Source organism: Notamacropus eugenii, chromosome 5, assembly GCF_028372415.1.
Source record: "Notamacropus eugenii isolate mMacEug1 chromosome 5, mMacEug1.pri_v2, whole genome shotgun sequence".
In the NCBI taxonomy this organism is placed as follows: Eukaryota; Metazoa; Chordata; class Mammalia; order Diprotodontia; family Macropodidae; genus Notamacropus; species Notamacropus eugenii.
Window position 1 is genome coordinate 301,171,349 of NC_092876.1, and position 25,443 is coordinate 301,196,791.

Below are 25,443 nucleotides of genomic sequence, written 5' to 3' on the forward strand. Positions count from 1 at the left end.
TTGATGCTTAAGTATGCTTAACATTCTATCACTTCCAGCCTGTCTTTCTTTCGTGTGAAATTTTTCAGGTCCTGTAATTATTTCTGATATCATCTATGATAGAAAGAACACTAGATTAGACTGAGAGGACTTGAGTTATAGTCTGGGCCCTATTTCCTTAGTTATATGATCATAGGCAAGTTCCACCACCACTTGTGAATCAACACTGTGATCTGTAAAATTATAGGATTGGATTAGATAATGTCTAAGTTTCCTTCAAGCCCTAAGTCCACATTCCTATTGTAAGGTACCTTTTTAATTATGTCAGGTGGACACAGGGAAGAACAGATGAGGATAGAAATCCTCATTACTCAGAAGGATATGATGCAGAGAGTGGGAATGTTTAGCCTGGAGAATAGAAAACGTAAGAGGATAATGGAAGCTATCATATTTAAAAATCTATCTAAGGGAAAAGGGAAGAAACTTATTCTGCTTTGTCCCAGAAGGCAGTACTTGGAATGATGGGTAGAAGTTGCAGAGTCTAATTTGGGGTTAATGTGGTAATCTTCAAGGAGACAGCATTTGCTATAGGTTAACCCATTACCAGATACTACACGATGAGCTCCACAATTATGTAGTAACAGAATGTCTACCCCATGGCTGATCCTCAGACAGTGACGCCCCTAGGTCAGTGGTCTCTTCTCTACTTCTGAGTGTCAGTTTGATTTTTTCTGACTATGTCATTCTTTCTTACTAAGTTGTAGTGAAGCACATTGGCCCTCGTCTTTTCTGCTACATCACTTTCCTCTGCTCCTTACCTTCTTACTACTTCTAAACATCAGTTCTGTTGAAGATGATTATCACTGTTTTGTCTGGGGCCCTTAAACACACTTCAATTTTAATCAGGAAGATAGTCAGACAGTGGCTTCAGCTATCATAGAATGACTTTATCCTCACAGATATATCTGTCCTGAAAACCTGAACATTGAGTAAATAGCAAGTGTGGCTAGGACACACTTCTGGGCACTTTGTCTGCTGATCAAAATAACAAGGAAGACAGAGAAATGAGCACAGCAGAGAAGGTTCCATATAGCCTCTCATTCCTGAGCCCTAGAGTTTAGAGTGTAAAACTCTTTTACACAGACATCTACCAAAGATATGACCAGGCCCTTATCTATGAGTATCTGTCAACACCATATGTCTTCATCCTTAAATCTCCCAACTTTGTGACTCCCTACACAACTCCCTGGCCTAGGTGAGGCCAGCTGTACTAACTGCTTTTCCTAGGTATAGTGCCTTGCCTCTGGAGGCAGTCACAAGCCCTTCTCCTTTCCGTAGTCATAGTGCTGACAACTGCCAGTTCTATTAGTACTTCTCTGCTTTTCTAATCAGGCAATTACATGGTACAATGGATAGTATGACAGGTCTAGAGTCAGGAAGACCCAAGTTCAAATCACTTCAGACACTTACTAGCTCTGTGGTCCCGAACATCACTTCAAGTCACTTCAAGTCTGTAAAATGTGCTGGAGAAGGTAATGGCAAACTGCTTCAGTGTTTTTGCTAAGAAAATCCCAAATGAGGTCACGAAGAGTCAGACACAACTGCCCAACAATTGTTCTAATATCTTATTTTTTAAAAAATCTTCTATTGATTTTAATATACTTTTCTTCTTTTCCATAGAGCAATAAATAAGACTTTTTATAGCTAGTCAAATGCATATTTTCCTCTCGGCAGCAAACCACCGATCATGGAGTATTGGCAATAATTTTTTAAATATCTGGTCTTTTTTCCTGTTTACTTGTTGCAGGGTGTTCAGGGCCTGCTTTTTCAACATCAGGGTGGGGTGTGTTTAGCAAGACTGAGTTTTACAGACAGGTGACTTGCTAATCAAGGTTTTAATATAAAATACTGTTGATCCTCTCATTTTGAGCACAAGTCCCCAGGGGTACATTATAATTCAAGCTGTCACTTATTTTCTATGTACGAACAACAAAGAGGATTAGTGGAAAGTTGAAATGACTTTAAAAGTTATCTCCTTGCTTATTTTTATTCCAAGACAGGGTTAATACTACACACACACACACACACACACACACACACACACACACACACACACACACACACATACATAAACATTTGTATAAATGGAAAAACTCAGTTCAATAAACATCTATTAAGTACCTCGTATGTGCTGGGCACTGTGCCAAATTAAAAAAAAGATAGTCTAAAATCTAATGGGAAAGACAGTACACAAAAGGAAGCTAGAAAGGGGTAGAGGATGTCACAGGGCATCTTGTTCCAGAGTAGAGAGATGCAGATGGAAAGCAGCCTGAGCAACGAAGTCCAGGTTCTACCTTCTCTCCAGGAAGGCTTTGGGTGACATTTCATGCTCCACACTCCAGCCCTGCAGTCAGAGGACAGATGAGGCTGAGGGAGTTGGAAGGGATGGAGTATGGAAGGTTGAGTTAAAAACCATGATGAGATTTCCCGGGAATGGCTTATCTTGGAGGGGTCATGCTGTTCTGTGATGTTCAGATCAAGCAGGTATGTGGATATTAAGTGGAAAAGGAGAGAAAGAAGTTTTACTTTTTCATTAGGAGAAGGCGTCATTTTTTCTAGTAGGCATTGTTTGTGATCACAATAATCCATTAAAAGTACAAAAGTATATGTTTATATTGTTGGACTTCGGAACACATATTGAGATGTATATTGCAATATGGAATATTGTGAAGCCTGAGTAGCAGTCTCATTATTTGTTGTCCGTCCTCACCCCAGGCAACAAACAGAGCCTTCTTAAGGTTCACCTCCCTTCTCAGTTATCTCAGGAGGTATCTTTAAGGGCAGCAGACGCTTATTAACTACTCCTGTAGGAACCCCTGTCTAGGGGAATGCTGCCTGGAGAGATCCATCTCTCCAGGAAGTGCTAGTCACTTACTAGCAGCCTGTATAGGAGCCTTGGTAGCTGCTCAGGGGAGAGCTCAAAGATGAGTGCAAATTGGGAAGTTGGTAGTTGAAAGTTAGCAATTTGGGGAGGTAACAGGTATAACAGGTATAATTTGCAGATAAATGTAAATTGTGATGATATAAATAATTTCACTCTGGTAAAATTCAAGTAAAGTAGTTTTTTAAAGAATTCCCTCTTCTCCCTTATCTGAGAGTTGAAAGTAGGAAGTCCTTATCTTCATCATATAACATTAGTTTAAATCTTCCACTACATTGCATCTCTTGTACTTTGCACCTTTATACCATGACATTAATCTGGAGTACACGTAAAAACCCTATAGATCTGATGGTAAACCACAAGAGAAAAATCTGTTCTTCATTCTTACCCTGCAGTGAATCACGCAGTATCTGTAAGATCTTTTGTTTTTAAATTGCATTTTATTTTAAATACTGATAACCAAAGGAGTGACAAAATCAGTAAGGTTCTTACCTGTTTTGCATCATTTCTAGTTTCATTCAGCACTATCAGTGTCTACGTGAACCTATCTTGTGTTTTAATCAGAGCTTCTATTCAATCTTACATATAACTTTTGTAGGTAAAGTTAACCATTCTAAAGAGTCAACTTTCTTTCACTCTAACTCACACCACTTAGAGAAGACTCTTCCAAACCATCCCAATATAACCACTTATAAGGGTTCATTTATTATTCCTGGCATCAAACCCTTTTGAACATTGTGTAGAAAACTTTAATATTTTATGTAATGATTGATACCTTACATACAGATGAGAAATAAATGGTTCAGTGGCATGTACAAGTCCTTATAATTCAAAACCATATCTGATTTTCTAATAACAGTCTTACCCTTACCACATTCCCCACCCTCTCACATACCAGCATAATTCTTTGTTACCTACCAGGAGAAACTGCATTTAATTTACTTCACCCATTCTGATCAAATACTTTATAACTCTTACTTACTTTTCAAAATGAATCCCTTATAATTTTCTCCAGTATGTAGGCTTCTGAAGATGATAAAACATTCATGAGGTGGGGCTGCTAGCTCACTTCTTTAGTAAGTTTTCATTTCCTTGTTGGCTTTCAGCATAAATTGGAGAGCTGTTGTTTGGGAGACAAAAATGCAATCAGAACCCTCAGAAAGATAGATGGTATTTTGAGGACAGCTGTCCCCTGCAGTGCCATTATAAATTCCAAAGAGCAGAAAAACATTATCATTACTCATTACCTCTGAATTAAATTTGGGTATTCAGTGTAAGTCCCTAAACATGTTCTGCAGACAGTGACATTCTTACCCATGGATGCCTTGAAGGTCATTTGCCTAGGCCCTCCAGGACCTCCTATCCTGTACCCATGACTGTTTTTTTTCTTCTTGCACAAGTTCTCACTCTATAACTTACTTCAGAACCTGAAGTCTTCTTAATCTGGAACTTTCTTCCCCCCTTCGTAATGGTGAGTTCTTCCTGGGGGTCTCCATCTTGTGGAGGTGCCCAGGAGAACCACCATCATTCCCATTTTACCTTTGCTTCTGACTCTGGATTTTGTCAACATGCTCTTGCACAGTACCTTCTTTCCCCTCTTCCCCTTTGTCTGTTGTCTTCCTTCACTGGATTGTTAGCTTTTTGAAGGCAGAGACTCTTTATTTTTGTTTGTATGTGTTTCCTCAATATTTAGTATAATGCTGGCATGTAATAAATGCTTAATAAGTGTCTGTTGCTTGTCAGTCTTCCAACTGACGAGGCAGTATAGTATAGTGGATGGAGAGCTGACCTTGAAGGCAAAAAAAATCAACGTTCAGATCTCTTTATCACCCACTGGCTATGAGATCCTGAGCAAGTCCTTGGACTTCTTAGTTTTCTAGGCAACTCTTCAAGGCTCCAACTTTCAGAGTAGGTGTAGACTTGCATTGGCATGGGGAATTGTGTCAGTGGGCGCTCCCTATATTGGTGAAATCAAATCTCCAATTCCTAGCCCTATCACTTGTTGTTGTTCAGTCACTTTTTCACTTGTGTCCAACTCTTCCTGACTCCGTTTGTAGTTCTCTTGGCAAAAACACTGGAGTGGTCTGCCATTTCCTTCTCCAGATTATTTTACAGATGAGGAAACTGAGACAAACAGGGGTTTGACTTGCCCAAAGTCACGCAGCTAGTAAGTGTCTGAGCCCAGATTTGAACTCAGGATAATGACTCTTTCTGACTGCATGCCTGTCACTCTATCCAGTGTGCAGCCTGGCTTCTCTAACAAGCATTTATTAAGAACACACTCTGGGCCAGGTTCTGTTTCATTGTTGTTTTTTATGTCCTTCATGCTGGAGACCAAGAAGCAGAAACCCAAAGAATACTCATTCCCGAGGACCTTATGCTCTATTATGGGGAGGCAATGTATACAGACAAGTGAGTATAAAAAATAAAAAATGTCAACTTAGGAATGGAGTGTTTCAGCCTCTAGGGATGGAATACAGGGATCAGTAAAGGCCTGATAGAGAAGATAATACACAAGCTGAATTTTGTTCATCCAAAGAGTAGGTAACCGGCACCCTGGAAAGAGAACTTGTACTTGAAAGATGAAGTACCAGCTCTGTCCCTTGTGAGCTGTATGATTTCTCTGATCATGAGTTTCTTCATCTGTAAAATATTCTAAATAACACCTGCACTACCCCGTTAACAAATTACTGAAAGAAAAAGCAACTTGCAGGTCTTAGGAAGAAATCTTCCCCTGGTTCTTTTATGTCTCAGAGCAGAACAATGTCCTACAGATTTTTTTTTTTTTAGTGGAACAGCTAAAAATGAAAAAAAAAACAAAAAACCCCAACAACCTTGAAGTGGATGTGAGCAATCATACTAAAATGCAAATCCGGGGTTCTTTTTGGTCATCAAAGATCTAATAATGTCATTGGCTGATATTGATGTAGCACTTTAAAGTTCACGCAACATGCTACACGTATTAATTGCTACATAAATCTATATTTGCCTGGTATTAATAAGAGAATTTTTTCTGTGTTTTTTTATTCATTTAAATGTTTGCATTTTAGGTTGCTTTAACATGAACTGATTAAGCACCTTACCTTTGTTCTGCTTTATCAATGAAGACTTTGTTATCTTTGCATGTTTATAAACATCATTGCTATTTTGATTAACAGTCAGATGAACAAGATTGAAGCAATGCCTCAGTTTTCCAAAATTACCAGAAACTACCCCCCCCACACACGCAAATACATCCCATACACACTCACTTATTTGAGATAAACCAGGCAAGTGTAAACTTGATTTGACTTTATTCAGAGTTCATCCTTTCTATTTGATTTTTTTTTCTGCTTTCCCAGCGAGGCTCTGACTGAACCTTTTAATATGCTAAAATGTATTTGTCAGAGGAAGAAAGGTGACAGTGTTTCACCGTGATGCTAAGCAGCCACTGAAGACTTTTGGAGAAGCAAAACCCAACTATTTTAATGACTTTGATATAATCTATAAATTGTGCTCATGCATGCTTTTCCGGATTAAGGCGGAGAAGGGAGGTGGTGGCTTACATTGAACAAAAGTATTTTTATCTATATAAGAATATAAGTGATTTAATTGTCTCCCCCACAGACTTCCCCTTTTCCTTTCTTTTCCTTTCTTTCTATATGATGAAAAGAGACGTGTGTTGGGAATCAAGAAACCTGGTTTTGAGGCTTTCTTTTCTCAGCTAACTGCATACATTTAGGCAAGCCAGTTAAATTCTCCATATTTTGACTTTGTTTTCTGTCAGATTGCACAATAATGCATATCCTGCCAACCTCCCTCACCGCTCTGAGAGAATCCTGTGAAATGATATATGTGAAGAACTAGCCCGGTGCACATTTTTCGGATGTAGAGTCTGAGGTCCTGAGCTCAAGTTGGCTATCTAAGAGACCTTGGCTTCTTTGGGCTTGAATTCCCTCATTTGAAGGATAAAGAATAGACTCAGTGGCCTCTATGGTCCTTTCTGGCTTTAAATCTATGATCTTATGGATAGTAATGATAGCTGACATTTATATACCTCTTTCAAATGTGCAAAATCCTTTACATGTATTATCTTTTCGATCAATCCAATGAGGCTATGAGACGGGTAGTGGAGTTATTGTCCTTTTTGACGATGATGATGATGATGAGAATGAGGATGAGGCATATAGGTGGTATAGTGGATAGAGTCATGGACTTGGAGTCAGGAAGGCCCGACTTTGAATGAATCTTCAGTCCCTTGACTAGCATCTCCAGCTCCTACTTTATTTGGTTGTTTAAAGATCACAGGAAATAATATTATAAAGCACTTCAGAAAACTTAGAGCACTATATAAATGCTAGCTGTAATTATTATATTAATACTAGCAATTAATGTAATAATTATTATCTCCATTTTGTATTTCAGGAAGCTAAGACAGAGAGATCAAGTAACGTTCCCCTAAGTGTCAGAGGAAGGATTTGAATCCATTCTTCCTGACCTTAAAGTCTAATACTCTCTCTACTAATGATTAATGTCCCTCTAGTGAAAAGCCTTTGATTAATAACATAAAATAACTTCACTAATGTATAAACTGTTGTCAGTATAAAAATTTCAGTAATGTCATCAATTAGAATTAGTTTCAATTCAGTTAAATAAGCATTTAAGTTCCTGCTGTGTGCTAAATGCTGGGGATAAAACAGCAACTGTTCTCAAGGATCTTGACGTCTACTAAGAGAATACAACATGTGTGCAGATAGGTACAAATAAGTAAGTACATAATAAATTGAAAATGATTTCAAGGTTATTAATTTCTCAAGATATCTATTACCATATGGTAAAATTTAAGTTGAGTCTTAAAGATAGCTAGGGGTTCAGAAGGTAGAAGCAAGAAGGGAGACCTTGCAGACATGGGGAACAGCCTGCCCCAAGTCCCAGAGGTAGAACAAAGAATGGTCTGAACGTGGAGTAGTAGATAGTCCAGTTTGGCAGAGAGGTAGCATGACGGAGATACATAATCAACCTAGCATAATAGGTTAGAGACAGATTATGTAACGTTTTGACTGCTAAACTGATTTTGTGTCTTATCCAAAATTCAAGAGGCAGTCACTGAAACTTCTTGATCAGGCAAGCAAGATGGTCAGATCTGTACTTCAGGAAAATAGCATTTTTACATGCATATGGGGGATGGATTTTTTTTAAAGAAGTTGGATGAAGTGAAATCAATTACTAGGGTAATAGTACAAATAAGGAATTTTGAGGGCTTGTGTTTTTTATAAGTAGAGAGAAGGTGGGCACAAAATAACAAGGTCATATGAGCAAACAAGTTTAGGAAAACTAAGTAACATGCCCAAAGTCATCCGAATATTTTCCTAGGATCCCGATATGGGCAGGATTTGAAAGTATCAAGTTTGAGATTTTTGTGGGACATCAAGGTGGAGCTATATAGAAGGAAGTTCAAAATGCTGAAGTGGTGTCCCGGAAAGAGATTAAGACTGGATAGATAAATGTCAACATCATCTGCATAGAAATGATAATCAAACCCATAAAAACTGGTGGGATCCAAAGGGAAAGAGTGAAAAGAAGAGGGCCCAGGTAAGAGCCTTGGGGAATGATGATATGTTGGGGTCAAGAGGAGGAGGAGAAGGATAGTCCAGCAAAGAAAAATAAGCTTGGTTGTACAGATCAGAAGAGAATCAAAAGAGTACAATATCATAAAATCCAGGGGAGGACAAAGTATACAGAAGGAAAGGGTGGTTGGCAATGCCAGAACCTTCCAACATGTCATATGTGTTAAGATATTTTAGTTGGGTAATGGGATCAGAAACTACATTGAAAGAGAATTAAAAAATGAATGGGAAGTAAGAAATTGTAGACAGTGTATAGAGGGTTAGTATGTGGTGATGCAAAGAGAGTAGAGAGCCAGATGCCCTGAATTCAACTCCTGGGTCTATCGCTCATTAGCATGTCCTGAAATAGATCAGTTCACTTTATGGTTCAGTTGTAATATCGACAAAATGGATGACATGACCTCTAAACTTAGTTTCAGCCATACATTTATAGTTCTATGATGTTTTGACAACCCTAAAAGGAGAAAAATATAGGAAGCTATCAGAAAAGAAATGGATACCAGCAAGTAAAGGGTTTTTTGGTTTTTTTAAGAATGGAGGAGACCTAGTATGTTGGTAGGTGGTGGGGAAGGATACAGGGAGCAGAAGTGAATGGATTCAAAAGCACAAGCAAAGCAGTGCATTTTAGGGGAGAGGGTCTTATACAAGAGGAAAGAGTGAGGGATAAGAAAGAGGAATTTTGAGAAGAGGCTCTAATTTTTAACAAAGTAGGAAGTTGCTTCTTTCCTGAGGAATAGAGAGCAGGTGCTTATAGAAAGTCTGAGGAAATATGAAGAGGTTTGGAATAGTTACTATTGTAGCGATGATAGATTATCCATCAGGGACGACTAAAAGGATCATCATGCACTTATTTGAGTCAAGACAACATAAATTTGTAATGACGCCAGCCTGCATAGTCATTACATTTCTCCTGGGCTGTTCACTAGCACCCTAGCCGAGAACTGGTCACTGGCTACAGATGGCTCAGGAGGAGAAAGTGAGGCTGGTGACCTTGCACAGCCCTCCCTCACTCAAAACAAAGTCAAGTGCAAGTCATGTCATCATTTCTCTGATGGCATGGTCTTCTTCAAAAACGAAGGACAAACACAACAAATAAAGACAAAATGGATGGTATAGGTAATCCAGGGTCAGGGTTTGGCAAGGCGTGACTGTCAATAGGATAAAGTGACAAAGGATTCAAGGGTAACTGATAAATTTAGAGCCAAGTTAGTCCACTGTAAGGCTAAGGATTGGTAAGCTGTTTAGACTTTTTAAGCTACCTTTGCTTCTATCAAAAAAAAAAAAGGGAAAGAACAGATCAATGAATTGAATATGCAATTAAAAAAAAAACTAAAAGAAAAACACATTAAAGTGTTTCAATTAAACATCAACATAGAAGTCCCAAAGCTCAAAAGAGAGATTAATAAAATTGAAAGCAAATGAAAGAAAAGAAAGGAGCTAATAAAAAATGGAGTGTGTTTTTCTGGGAAAAAAACAATAAAATAGATAAACCATTGGTTAACTTGATGTAAAAAAGAAAGGAAAAAACCAAAATACTGGTATCAAAAATGAAAAGGGTGAATGAGCCAACAATGAAGATAAAATTAAAGAAATTGTTAGGAGCTGTTTTGCCCAATTATATGCCAATAAACTGATAATCCAAGTGAAACGGATGAATACTTAAAAAATATAAATTGTCCACAGTAGCAAAAGAGGAAATAGGATACTCGAGCCTCGTTTAAAAATCCCATTTTTCTATATTTCTTTTGAGGCAGCACAGTATCAGGAAAAGAGCTCTGATCTTAGAAATGAGATACTGAAACTTGACTTTGGATTACCACTGAACTAGCCCTTTGACTTGGGCAAATAACATTTCTGGGCCTCACCTGCTGAATGATGATATTTGCTCTACTACTTCGCAGAGTTATTGGAAAAAAAAGCAATTTGTATACTCTGTGAAGAGTTATATAATTTAAGTCATTATCATTTTTGAAAGAAAAAAAAATATCAAATAAAGCCCAAAGATCCCTAACTTGTTTCCATAACAGAGCCATATGAAAATATCACAATGTTAATTTCTGCCAACTGGCCCTTTAGGAGGGAATCTTTTTGGCCACATTTACAAAACGATTTCCTTCTCAAGGGCCCATCTGCCAAGCTAATGCAACCATGACTGAAAGGAGGCGATTCTTATGGTTTACATGAATTGCCAAAGGTTGCTGTAATCATGAATTCCCTGATCTTATGAAAGTCCTACTTCATGTGTAAAGATACTATTACTTATGCATGAATGAAGCTCAATATGTTCTTCAATACACTACACTGTAATAGTCATAGACAAAGCATAGAATTTGTAGCCCAAGATTTTAATTATAGTGAGCTGCCCTCTCATCTCTCCTAATTCCTAATGTCAAGATATGTTAAGTTTTAATAAATTATGCTTTGGGGAGAACACTGGGGATCAAAAGTTAAATGTTTAAGTGTTTTTCAAAGGTCATTTTTTCCACATCATTGCTATTGAACAAACGAGGAAGCTTGTAAAATTCTTTTCTTACTGTGTTTTTATTACTCAATAGAGGGAAAAATGATTTGATGGCTAAAAATGTAAGAGAACAAGTACAAGGCTGCAGTTTTCTCCCTTGTGCTTAAATCTCAGATCTTTCAGAGAAGCAGTTAAATTTCTTTTTTTTTTTTAATTTTTAATTTTTTAATGTTTAACAATCACTGCCATACAATTGAGATTTTATCCCCCCCACCTACCCCCCATTACCCCCCTCCCTCCCCACGACTGCATACAATTCTGTATAGATTCTAGATATACTTTCCTATTGAGTATATTTTCACTATAGTCATGCTATGTAGTCAGACTAGAATAAATGAAAGAAATCATATAACAAATCAAAACATGATACACAAACACATACACATACACAAACATGATCTTCTGCATTTTGTGAATGGCTTCCATATTTCTTTCTCTGAGTGTGGAAGGCATTTTGCCTTGAGAACCACCATTGGGATTTTTTTTTTTTTTCATAAGAAGTTCTTGCGTTATTACAAAATTCCAAGTCTACCAGAAAAAACTCTCGCACACTGTGGTCGTTGCTGTGCACAAAGTTCTCCTGGTTCTGCTCCTTTCACTCAGCATCAGGTCATATAAGTCCTTCCAGGCCTCTCTGAAGTCTTCTTGTTCATCATTTCTTATGGCACAATAGTACTCCATTACATTCATATACCATAATTTATTCAGCCATTCCCCAATTGATAGACATCCCCTTGACTTCCAGTTTTTGGCAACTACATAGAGAGCTGCTATAAATATTTTTGTACATGTGGGACCCTTTCCCATTTTTATGATCTCTTGGGGATATAGTCCTAGTAGCGATATTGCTGGGTCAAAGGGTATGCACATTTTAGCAGTTAAATTTCTTAGGTGTTGTTTCAGAAAGATGAGTTTTTCAGGTCTCAATTTTATCCTTTCCTCTCATTCATTTTCCCTCCCTACAATTCCCACCAATTTGTCATTAAGCCCCTCTGCTTCTTAAGTAGTAAATGAGTCACAGGAGAAAAAACTGTCAAACACGTGCTTTCTCTTGTTTCTTGGATTTATTTTTCAACCTCAGAATTTTACTCTAGGATCAAGAAAACTCCTCTTGTTTATATAACCTTTTTATTCCCCTCTGCCCCACCCCATTCCAAGAATAATGTCCTAGAAGGACATTTTGGCTTTTAGTAACAGGAAACTATGGTGTGGTTGATAAAATGATGATATTTGGAGTTGGGGTACCTGAATTTGAATACTGAAGCTGTTACTTATTATTTCCATATCAAGAAAGTCACTTCATCTTTCTGAACCCTCAGTTTCCTCAGGAAAGATTTGAGACAAATGCTATGCACCTACTAGTTCTAAACCCCATACCTGAAGGGCAAGTTGCTTACATCTTACGGGCCTCAGTTTTTACATCTTTCAACGGAAGAGTTTAGACCACATGTTATAGTAGAGTTTGTGAAAGAATTTTGTTGCAATCAAACTGACACATAAAATGTTTTTGAGCTGGAAGATCTGTTAAAATCATTCACTCTATCTTCTTCATTTTACTGATTAGAAACTGGAAGCCTAGAGAGAGGAAGTAACAGGATGAGTTAAGGGCACACCTAGTACTAAGTCAAGGTTTTTCATTCCCAATCCAATGCTATTTTGAGTACATCACAGTGCTGTACTATTTCTAGCTTCCTCTAAAAAATGGTCCCAGTCTCACTTAACTGACTGCCAATGGCTAGAAGGAAGGAGGCTTATAGATGAAAACTGAGTCTGACTCAGCAAAGAAAAGGAATCTTAAAAGAACCATGTTGTATGTAAGGAGAAAATGAGCTCTGAACTGAATGAGATAACCAGTCAATCAGTAAACATTTATTAAGTTTCTATTGTGTGCTAAGCACAGTGCTAGGAATTAGGGATATAAAAACAAAATTAACCAGTCAGTGCCCCCAGGAAGCTTACAGTCAGTTGGGGGAGACGAATATAAAATAGTTTCTACAAGATATGTACAAAACAAATAGACTAACTTTGGGAGGGAGAAGGAAGTGAGAGTGCTCACACTTTAAAGGTCTTCTATAGACACTGGCAGTTGAGCTTTAAGGGATCCTGGGGTTTCCAAGAATTGGAGGATAGAAGGAAGCCTATGCCAGGTGTGAGAAACCTGCGGCCTCAAGATCACATTTGGCCCTCTAGGCCCTCAAGTGAGGCCCTTTGACTGAATCCAAACTTTCCAGAACAAATCCCCTTAATAAAAGAATTCATTCTGTAAGACTTGGACTCAATCAAAAGGCTGTACCCAAGGACCTAGAAGGCCACAAGTGACCTTGAGGCAGCAGGTTCCCCAGCTCTGGTATGCAAAGTATGGAAAGGAGAGATGGAATGTCATCCTAAGGATGAGTCACAAGGCCAGTTTGGCTGGATCAGAATGTGTAAAGGAAAGGAACGTATTATAAGGCTGCCAAAGTAGGTTTGAGGTAGATTGTAAAAGGTTTTAAATGCTAAAGGGACCTCCAGGTTCAAATACAAAGAAACCACTGTATTTTTCAGTAGAAAAAATTACATGAGACACAATATATTTGGGGTTGAAATGCCTGAAATCCAATCTCAGCTCTGCCATTTGTTAGACAAGGGACTTTGGTAAGTCACTTAATCATCAAAATTCATCAAATGCCACTACCTCTCCTGTGAAACTTTTCCTGTACTCTTGTCAGAAACCTTTATTCAATCTGGAAGTCACATAGCACTTTGTTTTCTACCCCTTTAATAAGCTTGCCATGTATTATTATATAGTACAGGGGAATCAGAGGACCTGGATAAGGCTCCTGGCTTTCCTTACTATGTGCAGCATGTCACTTTCTGCCTTTTGGGCTTGGTTTCTTGACGTGAATCTGTGCGTGTGTTGTATTTCCCTCTCACCTGCCACCACTATATTTTGAGCTCTGTCTCTCCCTTAGTGCTTAAAACATTCTTCATGAAGCAGGTGCACAGTGGTTGTTGAGTTGAGCCAATGTAAATCTGAAATTATAAGAGAGTATGAAATGTGATTTCTATGCTACATCTGAGACCTAGAAGTTCTTATTGGGTACTGCAGTGTACCGTGGTTTTTATTTATTAAAAATCAGATAAGATCACTGTTTGCAAGGCACTTACTGAGTAAAGGTAGAGATAAGATAGTAAGAAATACAATCAGTTGAAAGAGAAGTATCAACGTGAGTTCAGTAAGGGGAAAGGAAGATTTATATTGGCAAATTGGAGAGAGGCTTAGTTAAGTAAAAAAAAAAAATACATTCCTGTGTAAGGTGGGTTTTTTGTTTTTTGTTTTTTTTTTTCTCTCTTCCTTTTCTTGGTTCCCTTTATCTCCCTAACAAACATAGGACATAGTCAGTTTAAAAAATCCATTTTTTTTCTGATCATCCTGGGTCTTTGTCATGCTGGGTGAATAGTATGTGGTTCCTATGGTTACCATGTTCACCATGAGAATGCTGACACCTAGATTAATAAGCGTTGGACCAAAGAATTTAAAGCTGGAAGGAATCTTTGAAATCACTTATTGTAACAAAGCTCTGAATCCTGTGAAATCATTTCCTTTGATGGATTTAAAAACTGAGGCCCAGAGAGGTGAAATTATTTCATTCAAAGATAATAAGTGGCAGAAACATGGTTTGAACTTAGGGTTTCTCACTTTGCCGTTTGCCTTTTGCCCTTCCCACTATATCATAGTGGTCTTCTAAAAATGGAAATATATTTAATGTGATGATAGATGCTGTTTTTGAAAATAACACAAATTAATGTGTGTGAACATGTCCCTATTGAATAAGAAGGAGCTTTAACTTTGGAAAAATATTTGTTATAATACAAAAATCCCTTAAGAAGATGTCATAACTGACCTCAGGATTGCTGTACTCTTCAGAAAAAAAGTTACTATGTAAATCCACGATAGAGTTGTATTTACTACCTAATGGTTAACAACTTTTACTCCTTTGTGGAATACTTGTAAGTTTCTAAATTTACTACCATAAAATTAACTTTCAGGAAAGGGACATAGGGGCAACAGCAGAGGGTAAAAAATTCTCATTAGCATTGATAGATGGGGGTGAGAAGAGGGAATGCCAGTAGAAAGGAAAGGGGGCAGGGCTTGCCCTAGTGAAATTCTGAAAAAGATTAGGCTAGGCTTTAGTCTTTTTTGGGTGCTTATTCACACAATAGTCTTTTTTTAAAATCACTTTCCACTCTATCTCTTTTCTCTTGCTTCTTATATATACACAAACTTGGGGACTGGATGGGATGGGAGGGGGGGAGTACAGTGTACACTCTTAAAGTGTAACTAACCTTTGCAGCTAGAAAAACTGTGTTTTTATCTAGATTCTAAAACAAATCCTTAAGATGATATGGCAGAGTCTCAAAAGAAGTGCTGTATCAGAAATGCAACTGAGGGTCTCCTATCTTAAGCCAAACCCTCATTGCAAAACTGACTACACCACATGGGGACCATATCAAATGCTGCCACAAGACATCAAACGCTCCCTCAAGATACAGAAAAACTTGCTTTTGTGTCAGGCACTCACAAAAAAGTTAAACAATTAAGTGGTATCCTCCTTAAGCCTCCGGAGTTCAAGTAGGTCTTGTTCCTGTTTTTCCAATTTGTTGGCTATTGATATCGATTTTTTCTTCTCCTTAAATATATAAGTTAATACTGCTGGGACCCAAATTCTGTGAATTATTACTCTCCCCAGCTTTAGTACTGACTATATTAGATGATGCCGACCCCTTGGTGCTAAACAGCTTCTTTAATAACAATGTTTATTAAATAAATTTCAAATAGTGGATTTCAGATCAGAGGCAGACCTAAGACTTGTGAGTAGGAATGGCCAGGTCACTTAGGTGATGATCCAGAATTACAGGGGAAGATCAAGACTACTATCCAGCACTACTTAGGTTATCTTGAAACATTTAAATGATTTCACAGGGGTTGGGAGTTCTAGTTATAGCATCTGGTTCTACTCATCTCAACTAATTGTTAATATCATTATAGTCTGTTCTTTAATTCACCCTTATTGGTCAGTTCTTTCAAGCTTGTTTCCTATTTCTTAAGGATACGAGGGAAAGAGTGGGGGACATTCTTTTTTTTAATTTTTTAAATTTTATTTTAGACTCAAACTCCAGAACACGACTACAGAATAGAAAAAAAAATCAAAAACATATCCTGAACTTAAATATTGGAACTTATACACAAAGCTAAAAAGAGGGGGAAAGCATGTCATATGCACAGCACAACAAAAGAGAGGATTCAAATTGTATAACAATAAATTTTCATTTCAAGAAAGCCTGTATGATAAATAATACTTATGCTGAAAATTGTCCATCTGTTCTTTGCGTCCTTGTGAGTTCTTTTGTTTTCTGTGTGCACATTTTTACTTTGTTCTTTTTTCCCCTTCCCCCCATACCCCAGGAGGCTTAGATAGCTGTAGATATATACATACATTTATAGACATATACTTTTCCAAACATATTCTATTCCTGAACTTTGTTTATATGTTTAAACATCTCTCTTGCTTCCTATCCCTTCCACCTCCTCTATTTTACTTCTGCCCACTACCTTGCCCTCCTATTACTTGCCTACCCCCCTCCAAGGATCCCCCCCCCATCCTCCCGTTCCCATCAATCTAAACACCCTTCTATACCCCAGTGAGGGACATCATTATGGAAGTCCTCACTAGATATAGAACAGAAAACTTTGAAGGGAACCAAATACATTTTGTTTCTAGCCGCTGAGTTACAAATAATTTCCCTCACATAGAATTGATTTTTTCTTTTTTTTTACACAACCTATTAACAGTTTGGTCCATTTGTGTCAGGGATGCTGATTATTCTTCCAGACTTCAGCCTTCTTCACTTTGTAACATTAAGCTTCATTCAGCCTTTCATTTCCCTCAACTCTCATAAGGTTTACATATCTAGCAGTATTACTTGACCTCCGATGTACAACTTGTTTCATAATATAAAGTGGCAATCTGAAAAGCATTCTAAAGTGGCATTGGGATGTGGGTGAATGGGCAGGGGCAGGGGTGGGGGTAAGGGAAAGGAAGCTTCCTAAGTACATGGTGTCTATACCTAAAGAGGATGCTTCCAACTCACTATCATGGTGACATGTTCTGGGTTCTAGCAGTGTGCAAAGTGCTCTGAACCAAACTTTATTCAATCCCTATTGATCGCTATTATTATCTTGTGACTTACCACTGACAAACACTATCAAATATAAGACATTTTCCATAAGGCCCTGGCAACTAAAAGACAAAACTAAAGTAGTTTCTGCTCTCAGAGCTTTTACATCTTATCCACAGGAAGGAGGATGTGCCCAGACAACTGAATTCGAAGTTCATCTAAAGTAAATACAAAGTAATTAAGGGAGAAACATCTATAGATTAATTGATGGGAGGAATCCAAAAAGATTTTGTTTAAGAGATTATACCCGAACTTTGCCTTGAATGAAGGTATAGATTCTGAGAAGGAAATCTGAGGAGGGAAGGCATCACAACTATGAAGGATAGACTGTGCAAAAGCATGGAGTCCGGAGATGAAACGTCCTAAGGAACAACGAATGGGGCAGTGTGAAAGGACAAAGCAAAATGGACTTAACCTGGGAAAAAGTTGGGTACCCTCTCCTGAAGCTGCTCAAGAAGAAGCTAAAAGAGATCTTGTTGAGTATACTGTAGTGCAGAATTATTGTTCAGATATTAATTTCACTAGATGAAATTTGAAATTCCTCCCAATTTTAACAGTTTTTACTAACTAACTGGGGTGTTCCACCAGCTACTCGGTGCTATCCTTCGCATAGACAGGATCTTATGTGGACCCCCCACTGCAGATAATATGTCCAGAGCTCTTCCCAGTGTTTCATCTAGCAGATAAGATCTGATCTGAAGTCCATAAATACACAGTTGTGGGATTATGGGGCATAATTAGAGTCATAGTCTATGAAGATGAAATACTTGTTCCCTTGATAAAATTAACTGACTGAAAAGTAGATAAAAAAGATGACCTTAGATTCATGAATATGTTGTCACCAACTTTGCAGGTGGGAAGGAGAAAAAAGGCACTTGGTTATCTACTTTTTCTGTTTGCCTCTTTCCTGGGTCTTGCTAACAACTTTTATCCCCCTACGGAAAGTCAAATCTCTGCCTGTGTCATGTCTGTCACAGGGTGATAGAGCTGAGTATAAAAACAATCCATCTTCCTACATCTTGATACTGGTACTTATAAGAAGTTCACAGAAAAATGTTTAGGAAGGGAAAATTGAACATAAAATACTGGTATATCCCATTTAAATTAAACTTGGTTAGGAAATCCACATACACAAGAAAAAAATGACATAAAAGAAGTGTTCCTTTGAATTTAATTCATGAAACATTTATTAGTCAACTACTTTGTGCCAGACACTGATGCTAGGTGCTGTAGATACAAAGGCAAAAACAGTAGTCCCTGCTCTTCAGAAGTTTGCATTCTCTTTTTGCAAACATATGGTTTAATTACTATAAATCCATGGGCCCCTTGAAGTGTAAGTCAGCAACTCAAGGGAGAACCCATTCTCATGGCATGGTAGAGAAGTGAATAAATGAATGAATAATGAATGAACAAACAAATAAATAAAAATAAGGTGATGTGAATGGTGTCTTTTGGTTTGTAAGTAAATTGAATTTAAGTGAGATAGAGTTACAGGAAGTCATTGGCCTTTCTGTCTTCTCCAGAATCATCATAGTCCAGTGGCAGGACAGAATCAAGATGACTGGTGAAGGCTCAAGATGTGCTGGATGGTATTAGGGTCTTCTGTATCTAACCTAGCTCTAAGCACTCCACCACACCTGCTTCATGACTGTTGGAACAAATTATTCTCATTTGCCCATTCTACCAGGGGAAATTTTCACATGCTTGGGGTAGACATCCCCCCACAACTGACCAACAGGTTTTGAGACCCCTCAGTTATCCTCAGTCTGGTTTAGCCCATCTGCCAAAACCGTTTGCTAGTGTGTGACTGCTGCCCTGCTACAGCTTCTTAGTGCCACAGGTGAGAGTTAGGTGGATCAGGTGGACACCAAAGTGGAAAGCGGCCCTGAAAAGGGCTCAGCAGCCATCACATTAGAGGTCTTCCCTGAACACACCCTACATCCTTTTCTCATTACATAGAGAACTTTTGAATGACAGATAAATGACAATGCTCTTTAACATCCAGATTAGAAATCTTTAGTTTCTGATAAAAGGCTAGTTAGAAACACTTGATTAATCAGTTTTAACATATATGCTCAATGATGTTAAGAAGAAGATTGGATATATAACTGTATAAAAATCTACTTCTCTCCCAAGAAGCCAGACACAAGAAGATAACACCAGCATGTACAGTCTTTGTATTTTGTGACTTGTTTCATTTCTTAATATTATAAGTAATCTGCTTCCCCATATTTATGTATACCTTTTAAAACTTTCTGCATTGTTCAGTCCTTGAACTAGATTATTTTCCTATGTGAAAACAACTTGATTTTTATAATACAAATGAAGGGGAAACAATTCAATTTGCTGACATTTAAGGAGTATATCTCTCTGATTAAGTGAAGTGTGACATACACAGATTACCTTTCATTCCAGGTAGCCATGAAAGACAGTACGGTATACTGGATATAGAGTGAGTCCCAAAGCCAGGAAAATGTGGATTCAGTCCCACCTCTAATACACGCTGATTATGTGACCCTGGATAAATCACTTAACCTCTCTGGCGCTCTAGGCAGCACTGTAGGTCTATAAATTGCACAGAAAAGTATTGGATTTCATTTAGAGTGGCAATTTTTTCACCTGGAAATTTCTTGTATTAAAAAAATCATAGGTCCAGTCCTCTCCTATTTATACTGCACCTGCCTATCATCATTATCAGAAGTAATTAAGAACTGACTAAATTTATGTTAATTATCTGGTTAATTTTTACTAAAATTATTTTATTAATATCTGGAAACTTTCCAACATAGACTGGAATGAACCTTGTTACAGAAAGGTATTTTCTCCAAAAAACAGTTAGTTATTGGTCATTATATCCTTTAACTTGAATATGGCACTTACATTGACAATTGCAATACATCAAAGTTTTCTTGCCTACGTTAAATGTATTTGTATTGTAGAGAATCTGTACGTTGTACTTTTGGCCCTTTTTTGTTACTTTGTATCACTTCATACAAGGCTTCATTGGGTTAAATTTAGATATCAGTCTCTACTCAAGCACACCACCAAAATCATTTTTCAAGATATAGTAACATATATAATTCTACAGCAGAAATTCTATGGTTACTCAGGTAATCTCAGCAATTAATGCTATTCCTGATTGTATTTAAAGGAAATCTCCATTCTTCCTTTTAGGAATAGCTTTTTAAAAGATCTTAAAAGAAAAACCTTGCAGAGAAGAAACCAGGCTCCTCTGGGCAATGCTCGCTCTTTCACACTAACACACGAAACGAATAGGCAAGCTGTGGATGCTCTCGCCAATTTCTGCTATTCCTGCAGGATTGTGCAATGCCTGTCTTTGGTAAAATTAAAGCTATTTTGTAGCCATTTTTCTGAAAATATATTTAAAACTCAAAATTCCCTTGCTTTTAACTACAATCACCATAATGAGGTTGGACTTCGCATGTATATGTAAATCCTAAGTACCATATTTCTGTTTTCAAATGATTGTTCCAAAAAAAGGAACTCATACATTTTGATCAGATCAGAGTTGTTCCTTTTGATTTGAGGAGTTTTAATCAGGATCATGACCCTACTTAAAAGCTTATTTGCAATTGCTTTACTTTGGTGATTTCCCCAAAGAATAACTTTTACCTTTCTCTTAGATAAAACTAAACACAATTATCATCCATTGCAAAGATGTACAATACTTTGGAGATTTTTACCACTAAGATGAGGGGAAATAATTTTATCCAGTCTTGGAATGATAAGGCCTGAAGCCTGTCTCTCTGGGGAGCTTATCTGAAATCTCTTTCTTTTCTCCCCTTCTCAATAACAGGGCACTCCCATGATTACAGTCATGTATTCATCAAACATCAGAATTGAAAGGAGCCTCCTAGTGTGTCTATCAGGGGTGGGGAATTTATGGCCTCAAGTCCACCTGTGGCCCTCTAAGTCCTCAAGTGCAGCCCTTTGACTAAATCCAAACTTCATAGAACAGATCCCCTTTAGTAAAAGGTTTGTTCTGTAAATCTTGAACTCAGTCAAATGTCTGCACCCAACGACCCAGAAGGCCACATGTGACCTCAAGGCTGCAGGTTCTCCACCCCTGGACTAATTTATGTGTGAAAAATAATTCTCACTATACCATATCAATAATGTAGTCATCCAAACTCTGCTTTTACACCTGTCATGTGGAAGAATCCTTTACCTCTTGAAGTAGCCCATTCCCCTTTCAGACAGTCCTAATTGTTAGGAAGGTTTTCCCGATGTTAAACATACATTTGCTGCTTTGCGGCTTCTACATTCTGATTCTAGTTCTTCCTTCTGGGACCAAATAGAACAAGTCTAAACCTTTTTCTATACACAATCCTTTTGCATACTTGAAGACAGTGAAACCAACATTCTTAACACTCTGGAGCCATCTTGTCTCGAGATTAAACATCCTCATTTTCTTCAGTCAGTGCTAATATGGTATATAATAAAGCCCTTCACCATGGTGGTTATCCCTCTTCTGGATGCTCACAAATTTATAAACATCCTTCTTAAAATATGGCACATATGTCATGCTCAATCCAGTGTGTAATGGACCAATTTTGGCATAGAAGAATCAAGGTCCAAATCATGTCTCTGGCATGTATTACTAGTGTCCCCTTAGGCAAATCAATTTAACCTCTTCGGGCCTCAGTTTCATTATCTGTAAAAAGAGAGAGTCGGAATAGATGGCGATCCCTTCTGTCTACAAATCTGTGATCCATTTGTGGACAAAATGAGAATGAGTCTGATGTCCTTTACCAAATCAGAGTAGAAAGAGACTATTACTTGCACATTCCTAGAAACTATTCCTCCTGCCCCAAATCATACTAGTATTTTTAGCTGATACAGCATACTGTTTGATTGTATCATGTTGATACTCCACTAAACTCCCAAAACTTTATTAAAGTGCTGTGGTACCAATTGCCACCCATCTTGTATATAGGAAACCACTTTTTGAACCCATTTTTATGACTCTCATTGTTTCTTATTAAATTCCATTTTATAAGGTGGAACCTAATGTTTCTAGCACCTGTTTCAGTCATGATTCTGTCATCTCCAGCTAGCTATCCCACTTAACCATGCTACACCTTAAATTTTTATTAAAAGGGTCATCTATGCTTTTAATCAAATTCTGATAAAATGCTAACTCGCACTGGGCCAACCCCTGGATCCTGGGATCCTTTACTGAGACCTTCTTCCAAGGTGACATGAAAACAGTAATGACTACTCTATGAGACTACTCATTCAGTATCTGTTTCCTAAATCTCCATCATTTCTTATTTTCCACAATACTCATATGAAATACTTTATGAAAGACTGACTAGAAGCCTTGTTATACTGTTTATGACATCCTCCTCATCTGCTAGTTTAATAGAACTATTTTAAAAGAAGAAGTTCAGTTTGTCTAGAATGCTCCCTTCTTGATGAAGCCATGTTGATTCTTTGAGACTCCTGCTTCCTTTTCTAGACATATACTGACATTGTCTTTTGTTATACATTCTAGAATTTTACCAGGAATCAAAGTCAAGCTTGCTTGACTATTGTTTGCCGATTCTACTGTATTCTCCTTTTAAAAAAATCAGGACATTTACCCTTCTCAAATTCTATTGTATTTTTTCTATTCTCCGTGATCCCTCACATTTCACTGATACCACAGCTCAGCCATGACATCCACCAGTTCTTTAAGTTTTTGAGGATATAATTCACTGTACTTGGTAGTGTTGAATATCATTCACAGTTTATGCTATACAGAGTAAACAGAATAAGATACTAATAGATCAGGGAAAGTCCTTAAATGTCAGGCTAACTTTTCCTTCCTTTGGGGCATCTCCATAGCACAGAAGATGTTTAAATGGCTATTCTTCTTAAACCTTGAATATTTGTGCTCTCCGTTTACTAAATGCAAGTTGATGGACCAAGAGCCGATATACCCTTTCATCCAATAAAGCAGATGTTTCATCTCTTTCCATTTACCTCTTTGGCCCATTATACACCGTGTCAAATTGAAAAATGTCCTTAATTTTGACTCAAGGCTACCAAGATAGTCAGCTCTCTGTTAACCAAGGCATGTTATATAATTTGTGTTTTATATAAATGCCTTCTGATGCCTGACTTGGGGCCATTCATTCTTTTACTGGAGGAAGGAAGAGGTGATGGGTGGTAAAGTGGGTGAGAAGAGAGAAGCAAAGAAAGAGAGAAAGAAAGAAAGATTTAGTTCATTCAAACTTTGCAGTGTGACCATAAATCCATGGATTATAAGACATCAGAAGTAGACCTAGAAGAAGTTAAGTAATAGACCAATATGAAATTATGTAAACCTTACTTGTATTTTAGCTTAGAGTTTGTTCGGATTAATGTTACATATATAGAGTGAAAAACTGTTGTATTTTCTGTGGAGTATTAATACTAAGAGCATATGCTAGTGATCTGGGGAGAAATGGTGACAGATTTTTTATTAAATATAAGTGAGAAGTTAAAAAAGCAGTTTGGTGGCATAATGGATAGAATGTTGGACCAGGAGTCAAAAATATTTAAATTCAAATCCAACTTCAGGTTTTTACTAGTTGTGTGACCCTGGTCAAGTCACTTAACCTGTGCCTGCCTCAGTTTTCTTATCTGTAAAATGGGGATAATAATAGCACCTACTTCACAGGGAGGTACAATTGAGAGAAAAATTCTAAAATGCTCAGCACAGTTCCTGGCACAAATAAATATAAATAAATATAAATGTGTATAAATGTGAGCTATTAATAATAAAAGCACTTATTGTTATTATACAAGGATGAGATGAATGCACTTTTGTATTTCTGGTTATTGGATTTATAGAATATCTTTGCTCAAGTGGAAGGAAGCTTAGAGGTCAAAGGATCTTTGACCTTTTTAAAGGTGGAATTGACCATCATGGAATCCCAATCCCTCATTTTACAAAGGGTTAAACTGAAGATAAGAGAAGTTAAATGTTTTGCCTAAGTCACATAGCTAGTAAATGCCTGAGACTGGATTTGAATCCAGGTCTTCCTAACTTCAGGCCCAGTGCTCTAGTTTTACAGATGACAAAACTGGTACCCAACTAGGTGAAGAGATTTGCTCCACAGCTAAAGGCAGAACCCATAGTGCCTTAATTCCCAGTCTAGTAATTTTCCTACTATATCATACTGTCTATTAAATTTCCAAATAACATTCCAAATATCAGCATCAGAAATTTCAGTGGAAAAATATGAATTAGTACATGTTGCTCCCTTTGGAGACTTGGAAGCCCTTGCCACTCCTGACTCCCTTTGGAGGGACATCTTCTCAACTGTTAGAAGCATCAAGAGAGTAAAGGGTGTCACCTACATGCAGTTGTAACACCCCAAACTGATGCCCAGAAATCTTGCAAGAACAAGGTAGGTGGCAGAGTGGATAGAGCATGGGCCCTACAGTCAAGAGGACCTGATTCCAAACCTGGCCTCAGATACTTGATACTTACTAGCTGTGTGACCCTGGGCAAGTCACTTTACCCAGATTGCCTAAGAAATATGAAAAGGAAGGAAGGAAGGAAGCTAACTTGTAAAGTTTGCCACTGGTTCAGACTATAAACATATATGTACAGTAGGGGAAAAAAAAACAGAAAACAATGACTTTTCAGTCAACTTCCCCTAACCATGTTTTGAAAGAAGGGCAAGTTTATTTTATGGGACTGTTTAGGACAGAGATGCTATCCACTAAAAAAGGTGAGTGGTTGTAGAATACCTATATGCCAAGTGCTATGCAAGGGAAAGGGAGAGGTCTCCACAATGCACTTGTTTATAGACTTCCATATAACTATGCTTACAAAATTTTCACTTAAGGAGAATTAAGCTCATCTTTTAATCAAAGAAGCTAGGGCACACCTTCATAGTAGTTGCTTCTGTGACTTTTTCCCTATGCCCCATTCCTCCAATTTTCTTTCAGAACCCTGGTCTATCTTTTAAGAACAAATAAAAAAACACACTTTCCTTTGCCTTTGTTCTGTTCCTCTCATCTTCCTGCCATCTTTTTTATGTCCATAGAATCCTGGCTCAGCTCAGAAGACATGGCAAATCTTGTTACTCCCTGTAGTGCTGAGTGCACTCCCCTCACACATGTGCCCTCCCTCATACTGGTTCAGGAGGAGAAAGCAAAAGAGAAGGAAGAAGTAAGCA

The 25,443-nt window shown here is 37.7% G+C and overlaps 1 protein-coding gene across 12 annotated transcripts in view; it reads left to right on the plus strand.

The window, feature by feature from the left end:
• Positions 1-25,443, plus strand: part of NCKAP5 (NCK associated protein 5) — a 1,146,457-nt gene that overhangs the window by 863,260 nt on the left and 257,754 nt on the right. The window lies entirely within an intron of this gene.